Source organism: Pinus tabuliformis, chromosome 2_2, assembly GCF_031772625.1.
Source record: "Pinus tabuliformis cultivar Carrire ecotype Pingquan chromosome 2_2, CPIR1, whole genome shotgun sequence".
Taxonomy (NCBI): Eukaryota; Viridiplantae; Streptophyta; class Pinopsida; order Pinales; family Pinaceae; genus Pinus; species Pinus tabuliformis.
This window is the reverse complement of record NC_142300.1, coordinates 816699802-816719551: the sequence shown is the minus strand read 5'-3', so window position 1 is coordinate 816719551 and position 19750 is coordinate 816699802.

Below are 19750 nucleotides of genomic sequence, written 5' to 3'. Positions count from 1 at the left end.
TGGAACATCCCCCACAGTCAGGGCCTACGCGTCCCCCTTGGTGGTCACTTTTGCTATCTCCATACCATCCTTAGTTGTTGCCATTGTATCTGTGTAGCAATCTATCACTCACAAACTCAGGGGCTCAATCAATGCTCAGCTCACAACAATCAGGGTTCTGCTTGATCGCTCAATTCGCAAATGACCAAATTTTGTTTGTTGGGCAACACTTTATATTTTATAGCGCTTTTGGAATTTGAATTCGACCCTTCCCCCCAAATCTGGTTCATTAATGCTCCCTTGGCGACAGATTTTCCCAGATTTTTCCCATAAATCGCGTCTTAAATGTCTGCCGCCCACTCCATTTGGCCTCAAGTCGAGCATCCCATCGTGAATAGTGACTTCAACGATCACTTTTTGGCCAAACTGTGCGGCAGCGCAGCCCTCCGTGCACAGTCACGGACCTTGTGACTCCTTGCTTCTGTGCGCATCTCCAATATCGCGTAGCTCCTAGGAAGAATAGCTTATAGTCCCGTGCTCCCTTCCAACTGCCTGGAGTGCTAAGACTGTCCTTCCTTCGGCTAGTCAAGTGGTCACACCACCCATGAAAATTTTCGTCCGGTCATTCATCATGTTTCTTGGAGAATCCCTACCTTTTACTGTTATGGTTGGCATCGCGCACTTTATCATTTGCAACATGCTACCATGGTCATTATGCTTAGCAATATGCGGTCCAAGCCAAGGCATCAGACTTATCAATTCACGGCAATATGCCTTAACCCTATCATTGTGATCATATGCATACTACCTTACCACCCTAGTCTTTTTGCCGAGAAATTATTCCTTTATCTCGTCCTCCAACTTCTTGACTTCCGTGTCCACCAGAGCACTTTTCTTCCTTAACCATAACCTTTCTTCTTCAAGTTTGTGGAGTCTAAGGTTTCCCTATTGGAATTCTTACCCAGGTCCCATGCATTCTGCTTCTTGTGGCTGTGTGATCCCTTCTTTCTAGGCTCCACAAACCATTGTATCTACTGGTGCTACTATGTGCGGACTAGGATTTTCATGCTCCATGGGGATGACATCATTCGCTTCATACTTCAGCTTTGGAGGTGCCCATGTGGTCAGGGTTTTGCACATGGTCCTATATGCCCAAAGAAACATTGGTACATGAAGGTCCTAGTCAACCCGCTTCACATGGTGGACCGTGTTCAGTGCTTCGCATACTTTCTCAAAAGCTTCTGCGTGAATATGCTTCTGCATGCTTGGTCTTACCATACTTCATGGACCCAACCGGAGAGGTCATTTGCACCATTGTCTTGCCCGCTCCTAATTATTGATTGTGTTTCCTACCATGAGGATGGTGTGCCTTCGTGCAGGTTGTGCACCATCACCTGTATCCATATGGAAAGGTGGATGCGTGGGCTGTTTCATCCATCATACTTGGATTTTATCCACATCTGAGGCTTCCCAAATTGTAGGTGCATCATCCTTCTCCATTCGCACCAGTCCTCAAAACTTCTTTGGTACGTACCTCACCATCTTGCGGGTGTAGCACGTAGAACCCATTTCAAAGCGTCGAAACACTGCTATTCCGATACTTCTCTTTCAAATTTGTTCAGGAAATCATCCACCTCGCTCAACCCATCATACGTAGGTAGATCTCTTACCTTTGTTGCCACAAAGCACAACGACCTTGTCATCATGTTATAGTTGAGCGTGGTTACCTGTGTAACCGGTTCTGCCATCTCTCTTCGTCAGAATTTGATGTGCAGGAGCTTTCGCGCTCCCATGATATGTGGCCATCCACGATTTGATTTATCCAATATTGCTCCCGCGTAGTTATCTTGTAGATGCAGTCTAGATCGTCATCACTATCGTAGTCGCCTACTAGCTCTGTGTAGCGCGATCCTTCCATAGAGTCTAAAGGTACCACTACGTGCAGTGACTTTTTCTCAAAAATCATGTTGTGCTTCTTTAGATTTATCACTCCATTCATGTCAGTGTCCCAATCTATTCCCAGTAACACGGGATAGGGATTGTTGTCATCAACAATCTCTATCACTTCGAAATCTACTAGCACACTCGCACCTTCGATATCTACTGTTATTCCTTGCAATCTTCCCATAGGTAGGATCTTTTGCTGGTTCACCATTTGCAGTTGAATAGGAGACCATTGCAGCATAGGCCTGCCCATGTGCTCCGTCTGCTTTGGCAGGACATTTGCGTCTGATCTTAGATCCAAAATTACTTGATCCATTTCATTCCCTGATTTGCGTGGTCAATCTCATCTCTCTTCCTGTTCGCATCGTGTGCTTCCCGATCTTCCGGACTACGTGCAGTTCTCCTGGCACGGTCCCAACACATCTATTGATGAGTTCCTGTAGCTCCTTCGCAGCTTTGTTGTTGCGCAATGGCTTCATGCATGTCTCCAAGAATGTAGTGAGCATTGATGGGTCCATTTCTGGTTCCAGTATCTCTTTACTTCCTGAAGTGGAGGCATCCATGAAGCTCTTCTTAGCTTCCATGAATGTCTCCTCAGTGCGCTCCAAATCAAATTCTGGTTTTTTTTATTGGAGCCTTGTGAACCGAGGTACTTTCTTCGGGCTGCTTGCCTTTATCATCCCCTGTCGTGATACCACTCCGGAGCTTCAGGTCTTCCTCGCGTGGCTCATACCTCATCATTTGCAGGTTCTAAGTTGGGGAATGTTGGAGTGCTCCTTTATCGCGCAACCTCACTATCAGCGTGGGACAGTCCTCAGTCTCATGATCAAATTGTGTATAATATAAGCATGATGGTCACGTTGGATTTGTAAAATTGCAGGCATAATGCCTCGGTCCTCTGCAATTGTAACATATCAACTGTCCACGACCTCTTCTTGGTACCATTCCACCTCGACCTCGTCCGTGCCCTTGAAATCTAGTGCGCTCCATTCCTATGTTTTGATCGAGGGCCCGTGTTTCGGCCTGAACTTTGTAGGTAGGGGTTTGATCCAACATTAGTTCGTAACTTCTACAAGTGCACTCATCATGGCCCACTGACTTGCAAAAATTACAGAACAACTGCTGAGAATTTTGTGTATGCTTCTATAACAGATGGCAGTTATCTATAGCATGCTTCCCTCCTATTTGAAAAATTGCACACCATAACGCAGGTGCCGTGCTTGGTCCTACTTGTGTCTCCAGTCTCAATGGCATTGGTCCTCCTCCCACGAGGTAATTCGCGAACACCAGGCAGTGGTCCTTGTCGTGCCCCTGGCCCTTGCACTTTACGCACCATACCTCGTCGCACACTTCTAGACGAGCCATCCTGTCTTGTTTCAAACTCTGCATCTCAAGGCACAAGTTTTTCAACTACGTGTGAATCTGCTGGACTCCTAGGTTAGGATCTTGCATCGCAGTCTCGTTCAATCTCATTGCGACCTCCAAATCTTCAGCCTAAGTGGTTAGCCTTTATTGCGCTAGTGCATTTCATAGATGTTGTGTTAACGAGGGTACAAACCATTCGCGGTGTTTCCCATCTGTTAAGGTCATGTTCGCTTCACGATTTGTGCACTTCAGTCTTTGATCCAACTCCCATGGGGTTTCGCCTGGTAGCTTTACAATTTCCTTGAATCCAATGATCAATTGTGCCTCTAATTTTGGTTTACTAAATTCCTTGTTTAGCGTAGTTTGGATATCTGCTATCCCCGCATTCAAATTTTCATTGGAATGCTTAATGTGCCAGGTCAACACGCGATCCAGTAGAGTGTTGACCAACATGCCTCCTTTATATTGTCGTCCATGACACCCTGTGCTTCCCATACCACTTTTACCACGAACCAAAATTGGTCCAGATCTTCATTTCTGACTCCCTTGAACAATGGTAGCTTTATCCCGCTGGCCATACTACTTCGCGGTGGGGGCGGAGGTGGTATGGGCAAAGTCGGGGGTGAAGATGGTGAAATTGGTGGTGGTGTGGGTGGGGGTGGTATGCACAGAATTCTCTGCTTTATCAGATTAATCGCACTTCTTGGTGAAACCTTCACGAGCTCCTCTTCGCCGGAGTGAAATCAAGGGGCTAGTTTCTAGTTATGAGCTCCCTTCATTTCTGTAGATCTTCCCACTCTGCGTAGCCCTAAACATCAATTTATTCGCATAACCTGCTTTTCACACTGTAGCATTTTAATCCAAGTGTTCAAAGATTTAACGTACTTACCTTGTGGTGCCTTGAGGAAGCATCGTTTTGCCTCGCTATAGCTGATCGAAGCATCTACTGTGAATTTGGTGATGAACCCTCCTATGATCTGATCCATCTAGTGATAAACATCGTGCGCGATTCTATCTTAAGATGCTTTCAGTCTGCGCACCAACTCCGGAGTCCACATAATAGGTTTGTTGAGTTTACACCTCCCTTGGCTATCTACTAGCCTCACGATCCAGTTGTATAACTTAGTAGGGAAGGATGCAAAGAAAATTTCATGAATTTCTATATATAAGTAGAAATATAACCACTCTTCCTTTGATAATCGCGGATTCGTGTTTTCCTGCGCCGCAAACTCGTGAATCTTTCTGTCCAACCACTCTTCAATTCATTTCTTTGTCGGATTCCAATGATACAACATCAGACATCTTTATGCAAATCCTGGTCTCGGCAACGGAACCATTTGTTGGCTTGTTGGGGCCTGACCCAGGTTCAGAGTTAATTTAGCCAAACAAATCCTAGTACTACTGGCCCTTTCAGTAACAGTCCACAGAGCGTGGACTGAGGTCTCACCTGAAGTAGTATGCGAGGGTGGTAGAACCAGGTTTTCGAACCCTAGAGATGTCTGATGAGTTCGATTGGTCCGCAGTTTGACCCTGCGTGCAGGTTTCTTCGTGCACTTTCCCGTACCTCGCAGCTTGATATGCTACCTTCACGCAGCCCTACCCAGGGGTTGAGTGCCACGTTCTGTGTTATTACCAAGACCTTACTGGTATTCCAATGTTATTTAATTAGCTTTGCCTACTTGAGTGCTTTAAGTTATACTTAACAACATAAGCCATTCATATAGGTGCGCGTAGTAAATAAACAATATATTTGCAAATTATATCAATCATGCATTAACCCAAGAACAAATACACAAAATTATGAAAAAACTTCTTTTTATTAGTTCATTCCACGGTTACAAATTCGACTCGCCCTACGCACTCAGCTGCAGGGGTCCGTGCACTCAGCTGCGGACTACTAGGCCTCTACGCACTCAGTTGCAGAGCCTTCTCTTACTCTACAACCCAAAGACACACTTCAACCTACGACTCAATCACTTAGACTTTATCATGCTTCTCTTCTATTCCCTCTTCTCTATCCTCCATTTCTTTCTTACACTTAGAGCCTCACTCTATTTATACAATCCCATGGTCCGCGAATCATGGGTAGGTTTATCCAACCAACATTACATTACAAAACTGGGGTGGACAACCTTGTGACTTTGACCTACTTTCGCGCCTCACATCGGCAATTTTCGGAGCTTTACAACAAGATTCGGTCAAAAAATTGGGCTTTAAGCCCCAAAACATGCCTTGGGGGATTCCATGGCCAACACTTTTGTTGTGTGATCATCATGTTAGAGATATTTCATATTTGATTACATGAAAAATGTTTGTCAAAATATCTATAAGATAAATGCTTCCTATTTGATTACATGCAAAGCATTTGAAGAAAGGTTTACATGCAAATTGCTTGAAAAAATGTCTGTAAGATAAAAATCAAGGAATCACAAGTTTAGTATATTTTAGTAAGTGACATTACAATGGTATCAATGATGTGCATCCTACTAGACTAAGGGGTTTTTATTTTAATATTCATTTTCAAAAGTGTTTCTAGTTAGTTGTAGCTAGGAATTAGTTATTTTAGTGAAAAGAACGAGAACCCTTGATGAACATGACTTCCTATAAAAAAAATTGCAGAACTTTGAAAACTATGATAGGGATCTAACAAAATTGCTAGAACATTATGGGATATTGGAATCTCACTTATCAGTTGATACACAAAAAAATATTTATTCTAGCATGAGAAATAATGAAGGTAGCAAGAATAGACTTAGGGAACAAAATATTTTATTTTCTTACAATGGACCTTGGGAGCATAATCACCAATGCACACAAAAAATGGTAAATATTCCAATAAGGAAGAAGGAACCAAAGATACAACTTAGAGAGGTTGCACAACTTAGATAGATAAGTAGAACAAATATTTACATCTTCATCAACTTAAAGGAGGAAGTCGGTTTAAAAAATACAAAATTAAGTGATGAAAAGGAGGTATGTGAGAGCTAGTAGCAAGCTGATTTTGAGGATCATAAGAATTTGGAAGAGAATATTTAACAACTATTTAATAGGGATAAAAAATTGGCATCTGAAGAGGAGGAAATTCCATCTCAACTGAAAATAATTATTGAATCACTTGGAAAAAATAAAAAGGAAATATCAAACGTGTAGAGTGAACTAGGTTAAATTCAAGATAAACATTGTATATCCAAGATAAAATAACATAACTTGGAGCTAAAGGTTGGTGAAATAGAATATCAATTGCATGAATTGAAGGTTGTGTTGAAGGCCCAAAAATTGGGTCTACAACAAGGGGAATAATCACCTGGTCCGGACCTTGAAAGCAACTCCTTTTCCGTTTGGAATAGTGGCTCCCACTGGGGGTGATGGGACCAGTTTCCCAATTTGTTTATGATGGTACACTAAGGGGATGGTGTTTTTCTTTTTTAAAGGTTTATGGGGAGAATGCTTTATTCTAAATCTAATCTAACATATGCAATTTTATTCTAAGGAAGGAAAACATCTAATTTTAAACTATCCCAAGGGTAACACTTTGTTTATGCGATCTAAAATAATTTCCAATAGATATTGGTAATAAAAATCATTCAATCACTACGAGAAAAGAGTCCATTAAAGATGATTGTTTGGTATAAGAAATTAGCCTAAACAATTATGATAAACACATTGCATAATGAGTCATTCATACACTCAGCATAAAAAGAATTAGTTATCACCGTACAAAAGTGCAAAAATGATAACTGAACATTCAGGCTTTCATATATAAACAACTGAAAATAATATATCACTTGGCACATAAGCAAAAAGTATTAAGAGATAAAAGTACCATTGATAATAGGTCCTGCTCATGAGCTTCAGCAATATAGATTTATCTTCAAATAATTCAATATCCACTAAGAGTATAGAAGTGCATTTCAATAGCAAACATTAAACTCAGATATAAATAAATCTCGTTCCATTCATTTATCAAAACCTCCTCAGTGGGGGGAAAAGTGCACATTCTAAAGAATTGTTTTTGACAAATTTCTGGACCCCTCTCTAAATGCATGAGAGGGGTTTAAATACTACTCTAATGAAAACTAAAAATAGTTATTACAAAAATAGATGAGGAGGTTCAAAACAACCATCCTCATTTTAGGCAAAAATGAACTAAAATTAAACTAAAACTGTATCTATGCTGAATCATGTATATGTTCTTTTAAGTTGCAAATGTCCAGCATGGGCTTCAGGGAGCGTCGGTTGGCTGACTTCAACCTTCAATTGACCTGTGAATACAAAATTAGCAAATGTTGGCGCTATCTTCTTGGCGGACATTATGAGGCATTTCAAAGTCATCCACTAGCTATGTGGTTTTACCAGTTCCTACCAGTAAGTATCCCAGTTTAACTTGTTTATCTGTTTAATTGACTCTGCCTTTTCCTCTCCCATTTTCTTCCACCTAGTTTGAAGTTGTTGTGCCTTTGGGAGGAATCCTGGAGTGGTCTCTAATATTAAATTTGCTATATGCAGATTTTCATTGATGCAGTCGATGACATTGCTTGCTGCTATTGCTGCCTCCTCCGTCGCTTGCTCTGTTTCCTTGAGTTGTGCATCCCATTTTGCAAATAGCATTTCTTTGTGGGATTCATCAATCTGGGGCAATTCTGCTCTTTTTCCCTACTCTAGTTTCTGCCAATTCACAAAGTCAGAAAATTTCTTAAAAACTAAATCATAATCAAGTCGTTTGTCTACGACTTGATTTGTAATGTGGTCGTTTTTTTCGCAATGGGAATTCCATTGTGAGATCCTTTGCAAAGCATTTCTTCCTGTTGTAGGAGCTTGTCATTGAGGGCAAGGGCTTCTGTGATGAATTCTTTAATTTTAGGGTCATCCTTATGGAGTTCTATTGTGGCATGTAACTGTTGTTCTTTATCGGCCAAATTGTTTTGGTAACCCAACTGCATTTGCTGGAAATCCTGTTGTAGCTTTTCCAATTGTATTTTTGATTCTCGGCTGACACTGGCCTATTGTAGTTGTTGTTCCAAAAATAGGATCTTATCCTACTTTTCTTTTAATAGCGTTTGAACTTCTGACGCTTTATCAATGGTTGCAGAAGCATATGCCCCTGCAATATGAGAGAGTCTAGTGAGGTTTTTTGTTGGATCGGTGGTTGGGTCTTGACAAAGAACATCCAAAGGTTTAGCCTCTGGAGAAAGTATAATATCTATTTTTTGTTTCTTTATTTGTCTTCTAACAATAGTCTTATGCTGTGGGCTATAAAATACATCCAGAGGAGGGATCTCCTCTATTTCCAGCACAATTTCGGACGACGGAGCAACATGAATATGCTCTGTCTCTTGAGTATTAATAACCTCTTATATTATCATCTCTATGGCTATCTCCCTTGGGTTTATTAATGGCTCTGCACTTTGTTCCTCGGTGTTTATTAGCTCATTAAAATTCTCCCACTCCTTTTCTAGGTCTACTACAATTGGACTTGTTGGCTTTGCGAGGGGAGTGGGAGTCTCAACCTGTTTTGGGGACAAAACCTGCTAGTCAGGCTTTTCTATAGACTGAGTTGTATCTTTGATTGACGCTTCACTTCTGTTGTGATCACTTTTTGACTACTCATCGGATCTTTTAGCTGATTCCCTCTCGGACTTTGATTTAGACTTCTCTTCTCTTGAACTTCCACTTATGCTAAGAGTGGGAGTGGGCTCCCTTATTGGTTCAATGTGCAATTTGTCCAATGGGACATTTGCCAGTCTCTGTTCTCTGTAATGGTTAAACTCTTGAAGCTTTTCTTGGTCAAACTGAATTTGCGCCACATGTAGAATCTCTCTAAGAGAGCTCTTTTGCCGAAAGACATCATCGAAGATATCATCTTCTTTAGTAAATACTTTTATTTTGACCATCATTGTAAAATTCTTGATAGTATCCAAGGGATCATACTACTTCCTTCGGAAATTTGGTAGCTTTAGACTTAGCATATTATCAACCTCTTTAAAAGCATGTCCCAAATCAAATAATGCGAAGGCCCCGTAGACCACAGGGAATTGAGGCCAGATGGCCTTCTTCTTATCCTTGAGTTCTCTGCTCATTCCCCCAACACCACAGGTCTAGTAAGCTATCTCTCGGGCCATAAGTTTGTTGGGAACATACAAAGGAAGCACATGAGGTGAGGCAATGCTCCCAAATACCCTAATGTAGGTGAATAACTCCTCCCCAAACCACCTTCCCACAGGGAGAATGTCAATTTCAGCTTCTGGGGAGAATCTTGGGGCATCTGTGTTATATAACATTTTATGAATGGGAAGCATTACTCCATGACAAATCTTATAGAAATGTGGGACGAAATTAGATTCCCATAGTTCTTTATGGTAGACTTGAATAGGTAGAGGGTTTTGTATTGTCCATTTCCACCCCATGGTGGGAAAATCAGAGACGAAACAAATAGCATCCATTACGTAGGCAGCTAAAAAGAATGGAGGATAAAAACTCTGAGCAAAACTTCTTTTAGTTCGATAATTCGAAATAGCAGAAGATAAATTATCCGATAAAATTTGGGCCCAATCCATGATGGTGGCATTGGTGGCCACATCCAATAAAGGCAACCATTTTGATGAAAAATTATTTATATCTAGCTTCCCAAATAGTCTACATAACATTGTAGCAGCAAAACAATAGGGAGAAGCGAGGGAGCCAGTGGCGTACATACCATTTTTGTCCTTATTTAATGGTTCTTCCTTCGCAAACCAGTTCTTTGTGCAGTCTGCCAAATCCTCGTTCTCTTTGGCGAATTTTTCCACAAACTCTTTGTTATAACTAGCTTGGGGTTCTGGCAGGTGATACATACACCTCAAATTACCTGGGGTAAATGACTCCATAATCTCCTGGTTCTGTGTCTTGAATTCCCTGTTGGATATATTAGCACGGTCTATAATCCATTTTACCATATCCGTGTAAGGGAGTATCTTCGGCCTCGCTGCAATACGGTGCAAAAATGAGCATGCAAGCTATATTAGTGATGCTTCGGATGACCCACATCCATCTGTCGTAACTGTAACCTCCATAACTCTCAGGTTTTATTCTTCTGACAGTCGGTACATGCCTTCCCAAGTAGATGTCCCTACTTCCTTGGTATAAGTGGTGTCTGTAACTAATGGAGTCATCTCTGATTTTTCAGATGCAGGAGCTTTGCCTTTCTTTTCCATTACGTTCTGTGTGTTGTTCTGTGTTCTGCTCTGCGTACTGCTCCTGAAAATAGTAAGTGGAGAACAAAGATACAATAAGGATGATGGTGAATAATGAACAACAATAATGTGATGGGAAAGCTTTTAATTTTTTTAAAATCATATCAAAGATATCACCTTACGTGAAATAATCCTTTAAACTAGATCTGTTTCGTTTTTAAAAAATACCATCAATGGACTGTTAAGTTAACATTAATGCTCATAACTCTTGCATAGAACGACAGAAAGTACTATCATTGAACTCTGAGCCCTTAGATTTGCGAGAAAGCGATTTTGCGATGTGCTTCATAATATCGTGGATTGCGATATCGCAAAACCTATTATCTTTTAACAATCATTTGTTTCATAGTGCAGTTGCGAGATGCGATTTGCGAGAGCTTTATCGCATTTCGCAATGTCTGGGCGTTTTTTATTAAGTGTCACTACAGTCAATGGAATCTGCGATAAGTTTGTAAGGCTTGCGATCTCGCATTCTTGCATTCTCGCTTTTTCACATTTCGAAGAGTTTCTTAGTAAAGGATGCCCACCATTACCCTTTTTGTGATGCGATGCTTATCATTAAAGATTGAGTTTATTAAAGTTTTGCTTAGTACTCAAGACTTTCCACTTACAAGGGTTTTCCTAGCTTTGTGGTTGTATAGCACTTTTCATAAGGAGTCTTAACAATTATAATTTTTTTCATGCGCATGAAGCGTGAAAAGGTAGGAATTCATATTGTTGGGAGTTTTTCTTTGATATCATGTTTTATTGAAAACAAAAAGACAATTTTAAGTGCTAAGTTTTGATTTTTTTAGAAGGGTCCCCGTTTGTTAATGTTTTTGCTAATACTAATAAAAAGGGGGTTGTTGATGGTCACAACAATTGGCGATTCACTTGAAAGAACCAGTTATCTCTGATAGTTTTTTGAATTTTCTAAAACTTCTAAAATAGAAATGGTTTTGGAAAATCAAACTTTATTGTAGAAATATAAGGTACAAAGTGCTATTTGCCAATAACAACATCTTGTTCCATCTATTCTAATTCTGATCATCTTCTTCCCAATGCTAGTCATCGCACTTACATCAGTGATTACTTGGTTTATAAAGATAAAAACAAAGACATCTTTGTAGATCAGTTTTAGGTGTACTCATTTGTCATAGGTAGAGCCTTTGCTGCCAGCAGGCGTTCATAGCCTTGACAGGGTTACCTATTACCCAACAATGATCCTGTATCCTACTTAAGAAGTATGCAATTTTCCAAGATAAATCTTCATTTACACTTATTGTTTTTTCTTTTCTTTTAATTCTTAAAGAGCAATGTCTTGGTTTGGTGGCCAATTTTGATAGTGGCATTCACTTGATTTATAACTAACTGAAAAAACTAGCTCGTGATGAGACCCCTTGTCTTTTGATTGAAACAATCTTGAGTCATTACCCTGTTTTGGTATGCAGTTTGGCACTGTCAGCTTGTTGTAATCTTTATGATCATGATAAGCCGGCTCTTGATGAGACCTCTTATCTTTAAGTTTATAATGCATAACTAGATTATTCTTTGAAACTTGCAATTTCCTAAAGTGGGGAGGAAGTCATTGGCTCCTTAAGAGTTCTTCTGGATGATAATTGCAGAGTTTTAAAAGTAGGTTTTCTATAGAGAATCTTTGTCTTGTTATTGATGCTTTTCATGATTGATATGAAGCAAACTCCTACTAGAGGTTGTTTTTTAATCAGAACTTGTAAAGTTGAAACAAAAGAACAAGTAAAACCTTCAGAATTATAGCACTTGTCTGTATTTTTCAAAACTAAAGAATAATTTTCCTAATCACTTCCATTTATACAAGTGAAAAAAAAAATTGACAAGAGACACTAATATTTTTTGTGGAAACCAAAGGTAAACATTTTCAACCTGTTTTATTATCAAAAGGAAAAAAATAAACTAAAAATAATAATATACAGAAAATAGAAGAGGTCATCTTCTATGGAAAGTATTTTTTAAGGATCTGTCCATTAATAGGTAAAGACTCTCTTTTTCCTGCTAAGTCTTGTAACATGAAAGTCAATGGACCTATGATTTCAACAATTTGGAATGGTCCAAGCCACATCTGTTGGAATTTAGTATGTTTGCCTTTCTCTTCATGGGCTTTATCCCATTTCAATACTAAATCTCCAATTTGAAAATCTTTTCTGGACACCAGGTTTGAATCAAAAGAAGCCTTTACTAATGCTTGATGATGTGCATGGGTAATTTTGGCCTGTTCTCGTTCCTCTTCTAGCTTAAGGATCTGCAATTGTCTTAGTTGCAAGGATGAAGAAGGAGTTTCTTCGATGAACTGAACTAAGGCTAAAGAAGGAATAGCTAGATGTGTTGGGAGAACTACTTCTTTCCCATAAACTAAATTAAAGGGAGAAGTGCCAATAGAAGTTTTTTGAGTTATTCGATCTGCCCAAAGAGCATTCCTCAAAGATTTGTGCCAATTTCTATGACTTTGATCAATAGTTCATTTAATGATTCTGATCAGGTTTTTATTTGTTGATTCAGCCAATCCATTCCCTTGCGGGTAATAATTGGCAGAATACTTAAGTTTAAAGCCTCTTTTGAGCGCAAATTCAGTCATAGCATTACCAGAAAAATATGATGCATTATCAAACATTAAAGCGGAAGGTAAGCCAAACCTGGTAATTATGAATTGATCTATGAAATCGATGATATTTTCAGAGTTGGCTGTCTTGAGAGGAACTACTTCTACCCATTTAGTAAAGTAATCGGTAGCTGTAAGGATGTACTTATGTTGTTTAGAAGAGTGAGGAACGATCTCACCTATTATATCTAATCCCCATTGCTCAAATGGTTGATCGATGTTGACCGGTTGCAATGGCAATGATGGTTTCCTCTGTCTTCCAGCAGCAGTTTGACAAATCTGACATCTTCTTACATAGCTATGTGCATCCTTAAATAATGTTGGCCAGTAGTAGCCTGCGCGCAAGATTTTGTGTGCTGTTGCATCTCCTGCGTAATGTCCACTTGTTGGTCCATCATGAAGTTCCTACAATACTTTTTTAGCTTCAGATTTCTCAAGGCATCTAAGAAGAATAGAATCATAATTCATCCTAAAGAGTACATCATTTACAATTTGATATTGCTTAGCTTTTAATCTCAGGGCTCTTTTCTTTGTATGATTCAAATGTGAAGGAGCATATCCATTCTTTAGTTAAACATGATATCAACATATCTTGATTCAATATCGTTTAGGCTTACCTCATACATTTGTACCTCATGATCAGGGGACTATATTTCTGATATATGCGATGCTCCAGCCAACATCCTGCAAAAACCTTGACCTTTTACAATATTTGTTGGCTTGATTTCAACATCATATTCTTGTAGGGCCGTGACCCAATTTGCTCTCTTTTCACCCACGTATTTCTATACCAAAAGATTTCTTACCGCTGGAAATGGCACTATTATTTTTGTATGGGTCTTGAGAAGAAAGGGTCTAAAGTGTTTGATTGCTTTGAAAATAGCATAAGCCTGTTTCTCAACGTCGGAGTAATTTAGTTCGGCTCCTTGCAAGTTTGAACTGAAAAAGGCAATTGGGGCTTCTGCTTTATCTTGATTGGCTTGTGTGAGTATTGCAGCATACGATTTCTCAGAGGCAAATGTATACAAAATGAAGGGATTAGAAAAGTTTGGAGTCACTAGAGATGGGGCATTTATAATTGCTTGTTTAATCAGGTTGAACGCTTCATGTTCTGCCTGACCCCATTTGAAGAGAGAGTTTTTCTTGATCATTGCTTGGAGAGGTGACACAATTCTTGAGAAGTCGGGGACAAATCTTTTAAAGAATTGATTTGACCAAGAAAGGATTGCATTGCTTTTTTGTTATGGGGTAAAGATATCTCAGAAATCTCATTAATCCTATCTGGATCAATATGGATTCCAGATTTAGACACTATGAATCCGAGAAGCTTTCCTTCACTTAATGCAAAAAAAAAGACTTTTTTGGATTAAGTGAGATCCCATACTTTTGACAACATTGAAATATCTGCTTTAAATCTCTGAGGTGATTACTACATTTTTTAGAATACACTGTTATGTCATCTAAGTAAATCACCACTGACTTATTCACTAATCCTTTAAATGCAATATCCATGGCCCTTTGAAATGTGGTGCCAACATTAATCAGTCCAAAAGCCATCTTTTGATATACATATGTGCCCCATTTGGGTCTGAACGTTGTCTTCAATTGATCTTCTGGATGGACTAAAATTTGGTTATATCCTAAGAAGCCATCTCAAAAGGACATCAATTCAGACCTTGCAACTAATTGTAATATCTGTTCCATAGGTGGTAATGGAAAATTGTACTTTTGGTAGGCTTTATTGAGATTTCGAAAATCAATACAAATCCGAATGTCTCCATTTTTCTTTCTGACTGGTACCAGGTTGGAAACCCATCTAGAATGTCGAACAGGAAAAATAATTTTAGATTTCAAGAATATATTTAGCTCAGACTTAATCTGGCTTTCCAGATTAGGATGGATTTTTCTCAACTTCTGCTGGACTGGTTTCTCGTCAGAGATCATCAGAATTGTATGCTGTATGATTGAAGTATCATAAGTTTTGAGGTCATCGTAATTCTAGGCAAAGACATTTTTATACTGCTTCAAAAGTCAAATGAAGGCTGATTTTTCCTCTGGAGTTAGACCAAGACCTAAGTTGATATTTTGCGGCTTTATGTCAGTTCCTAGATTCACTAATTCATATCTCAGAGTTGAACTCTGAAGTTTTGAATTGGTGGACCTTTTGAATCTGTCTTTTAGATCATATAGGTCTTCCAATTTGACTACAGATTTGGGTATAACATTATTGGTGCTTCCTTGTTGTAACTGCTTGTCATGTTGGTCTTCATCAATTATTTGATTATTGTAAGAGCCTTTTGAAGTTAGAAAACTTACAATATCAGGATCATCGTTAAAAACTCTCCAGTTGGTAACATTATCCGGGATGGAGGGTCTAAAGATCAATTCGATTGAGAATCTGTCTGGACTATAGTCTTCTGAGGGAATGAGCTTGGAAGCTACATTAGCTAGGAGGTCAGCACTAGCATTTTGGAGTCTGGGAATAGATGAAATATTAAATGCTATAAAGTGTGCAGTCAGGTCTTGTACTAATGATTGATAATGCTTTAAGTGACCTAATAGACAATGTATAGTATTTCGTACCTGCTTGATAACAATCTCAGAATCACCAAAGACTTGTAGATACTTGATGTCAAGTCCGATTGCCTTGTATAACCCTTGCACTAGAGCTTCATATTCTGCAGTATTATTTGTGCAATCGAACTCAAGTCTACAGGTTAGCATGGTTTTCTCTCCTTCTAGACTAATTAATATACAACCTGCTCCTGCTCCATCATTAGACTTAGAACCGTCGAAAAATAATTTCCAAAACAAAGATTTATTTACAGGACTATCTACAAAATTAATGCATTTAGAAGTATCCATTTGAGAAAAATTTTCTACCTGAGATAAAACTGAATTTTCTAAGAAAGGTGAAGTATGAGCATTGAAATTCCCTAAGAACGAGTCAACATAATAGTTTCCAATTATATTATTGCTGTACGCTATAGGTTCATTTTCTCCTTCTAACTCCATTACTATGTACTTTTGGTGTCTTTCTCACTCAACCTTTATCTGATTTGGTTTACCATTGTAAGGGAGCCACATGTGTGACCAGTCAGTCGCAAAGTAACCGTGAAGCTTTTCAGACCAATCCCTACTAAGAATTAAACCATAAAATTTAGGAATATGTGCAACAAGAATATCAATGATTTGACATACCTTTGGATTTGATGAAAGCCTTATGGTCACTTGATTTAGTTCGCCAATGACTTCAACTTGAGACCGGTCTAGCTACACTATGTGTACTACAGACTTTTGAGGTTGGACGTTTAACTTTGCACAAACTGTCTTAGGCAAAATATTAGATGAAGCACCAGAGTCTATCAAATAGTTATGCAAATTTTTATTGAAGACTTCAAAAGTAAGGAGGAATGCAGGAGTATGGGATTTTTACCTTCCTCCAATTAAAGCAATGTCATTTGGTTCAACTTTATTTGACATACCAGTTGGAGGTCTCCCCATTTCATGAGTATCTTGTGAGATTACAACAGTAGGTAGAGGTGCAATAGGTACTGCATGTAGTTCTTTCAAAAGTAGTTTCTGTTGATGCTTCAATTTACTTAGCTCATGAAAATTAATGTTGGCCCTAGGCTTCTTCATGTCTTCAACAATATTATACTCCATTTCGTCGGAAATGATATGTGTTTTAGATGGAGTTGATGAATCAGATTGGACTAGGTTTGTCTGAGTCACTTTTGGTGATGATTTCTTACCTGTGACTTTATCTTTGGAAGCTGGGATTGGATTTTTCTATTTAGAACTAGATTGTGGAGGATTGAGTTGATTTCTACTTCTGGTAGTGACTGATAATGCATCTTGATATTCTTCATCTGGAAGAATGAAGTCCCACATTCCTTGTAGTTCTACAACCTGGACATCATCAATATGTTCCTCATTCGAAACTTCCTCTTCTTCTCCTTCCGATTCTGTGTTTGTTATAGCGTTGGGAGGCTTTGGATCGGTTGAAGGATTTCGTCTGAAAGGCTTATAAGGTTTCTTATAAGAAGTCCCTGCCACTTGTTTTTTAATATCAACCATTTCGATAGACATCGTTTTTAAACTTTCTGTAACCCTTCCAAGTCGTATGGGTCCTTTGATTGATTTTTCTTAGGGTCATCTTTAAAAGCAACCTTTTTAGATTTTCTTTCATCAACAACGTTTTTATTTTCTAAAGCTAAGATACGTTTTTCCACCTCTATCGCTTCTTTCATGTTTCCAACCAATGTTGGCTTGGTAGCCCTATCTACAAAGATTGATTGTTTGAAGGTAAGGCAGATATGTACCATTCACTTTGAACTTCTTCGCTAGGCTTAGATGTGGTAGGAATCTTATTTTAGAGTTTATTAAATCGCGAGTTGAAATCTTTGATAGGTTCTCTTGACTCAGTTTTAAGATTTGAGAGGTCATTGATTAATGTCGCTGTAGACCTATCATCACTGAACTTTGTCAAGAACTGCTCTTGGAAAATATTCCAACTAGTAATGGATCCTGAGGGTAATGAAAAATACCAGGACCTGACCGCTCCTTGTAAGGTATATGGGAAAAGCCTAACAACAATGTCTTCTTCCGTAACTCCATTTAAGTTTATTGACAACATAAATTTTTTTATGTGTTCTTCTGCCAGTATGCCTACATCTGGGTTAAACTTTGGCAGCCATTTTTCGGGATGAGTTGGAAATTGACTTAAGGGTGCAAGCATTGTGACTGCCCCTGATTGTTCCATGGCTTCTGTGCCATTGTTGAGATACTAACAGAGGAAAGTGCAGATGAAGTTACAAGTAGTTGGGAAGACGATGTTGAAGTTCCAATACCCTGTTGGATAATGATATGGAGTTGGGGAGTGGATGGTTGACTTTTTAATGGATTAGATGAAATGGATGATGATGATGAAAGAGTCTCACTATCAGACCCTTCTAGTGTCTTCCTTGCTCTTTTTCTTTTGGGCAGAGGGAATTATGTTGGTTCAATACCAAGCTTTTCACTCTGTAATCCAGTAAGAGGATGGGAAGGAATGTATTGTGAAGTCACACTACCTTGAGATAACTCAGACTTCTACGGTGATATGGAAAATCCTTGAAGTTTATGAATTAAAGACTGAACTACAAGAGGTTCCAGAGTGGATTTATCTGATATGTTCAGGTCTTCAGCAACGATTGTTGTTTTCTCAACTTCTCACTTAGAATTTAGAGTTTCAAAATGTGATGGAGAAGTTGGGGGAGATGTTTAGGGAGATTTACTCTTGGAATGGGTTATGGATTTAAATTTTCTCTCCATTCATAGTTCAAGCCCTCCTTCTAGTGCCAAATATGTTGAAGGCCCGAAAATTGGGTCTACAACAAGGGGGATAACCACCTGGTTCGGACCTTGAAAGCAGCTCCTTTTCCGTTTGGAATAGTGGCTCCGACTGGGGGTGATGGGACCAGTTTCCCAATTTGTTTATGATGGTACACTAATGGGATGATGTTTTTCTTTTTTAAAGGTTTATGAGGAGAATGCTTTATTCTAAATCTAATCTAACATATGAAATTTTATTCTAAGGAAGGAAAACATGTAATTTTAAACTATCCTGGGAGTAACACTTTGTATATGCGATCTAAAATAATTTCCAACAATGATTGGTAATAAAAATCATTCAATCACTACGAGAAAAGAGTACATTAAAGATGATTGTTTCGTATAAGAAATTAGCCGAAACAATCATGATAAACACATCACGTAATGAGTCATTCATACACTTAGCATAAAAAGAATTAGTTATCACCGTACAAAAGTGAAAAAATGATAACTGAACATTTAGGCTTTCATATATAAACAACTAAAAATAATATATCACTTGGCACATAAGCAAAAAGTATTAAGAGATAAAAGTACCATTGATAATAGGTCTTGCTCATGAGCTTCAACAATATAGATTTATCTTCAAATAATTCAATATCCACTAAGAGTACAGAAGTGCATTTCAGTAGCAGGCATTAAACTCAGATATAAATAAATCTCATTCCATTCACTTATCAAAACCTCCTTAGTGGGGGGCAAAAGTGCACGTTTTGAAGAATTGTTTTTGACAAATTTCTGGACCCCTCTCTAAATGCTTGAGAGGGTTTTAAATACTAATGAAAACTAAAAATAGTTATTACAAAAATAGATGAGGAGGTTCAAAATGGCCATCCTCATTTTAGGCAAAAATGAACTAAAATTAAACTAAAACTGTATCTATGTTGAATCATGTATATGTTATTTTAAGTTGCAAATGTCTAGCATGGGCTTCAGGAGCGTCAGTTGGTCGACTTCAGCCTTCAATTGACCTACGAATATGGAATCGGCAAGTGCTGGCGCTATCTTCTCGATGTACATTATGAGGCATTTCAGAGTCATCCACTGGCTATGTGGTTTTACCAAGAACTCCCAATAAGTATCCCTGTTTAACTTGCTTATCTGTTTAATTGACTCTGCCTTTTCCTCTGCCGTTTGCTTCCACTTAGTTTGAAGCTGCTATGCCTTTGGGAGGAATCCTGGAGTGGTCTCTGATATTAAATTTGCTGTATGCAGATTTTCGTTGATGCAGTCGATGACATTG